This window comes from Penaeus monodon, chromosome 21 (genome assembly GCF_015228065.2).
Source record: "Penaeus monodon isolate SGIC_2016 chromosome 21, NSTDA_Pmon_1, whole genome shotgun sequence".
NCBI lineage: Eukaryota > Metazoa > Arthropoda > Malacostraca > Decapoda > Penaeidae > Penaeus > Penaeus monodon.
In genome coordinates, this window is record NC_051406.1 from 8,028,623 (window position 1) to 8,029,234 (window position 612).

Sequence of the window (612 nt, forward strand, 5' to 3'; positions counted from 1 at the left end):
TAGCATCAGGAATTAGTGTCTACTTTTTAGAGATTAGATTTTTTCGCTTTAATATCGACAAGAACTTAACTTAATATATTGTTACATGTTATTACGAGTGCAGGTCTTAATTTCATATCTGAAAAAAATCATAAATGTATTCAACGTCGAAATGTCCTTCGGTTATATTTCCCCAAATTGAACCACACAATGCAAAGAAAGCATATTGCAACGTGTATTCACAGCGGAATGCAACTTCCGCCTTGCGTTAGTTGTCTTGCATGCAATATCAATTTCTGGTGCATTTTAGCTATTCAGCTATTTGATAACACATCAATACATTAAGTCTCTTACATCCAAAGAACTAAAGGGCACGAAACTAATAAGCATAATCGACCTAGCGAAATACTTAAAAAACGAAAAACAAGAAATGAAAAGCGGAACATTATCGTACGAGGCGAGGTTGCCCAAACATGCTGAGCCTTGTTCCCGCCAAAACATCGATACAAGCGTTACGTCATAAGCATGCGGTTACATCACGGAACTTTCTTTCTTTTCTATAATCCCTATAAAGTCACTTCTACGGTCATTTCTGAAGAATTATTCTTTTGCGCTGGCAATGCGTGGAAATGG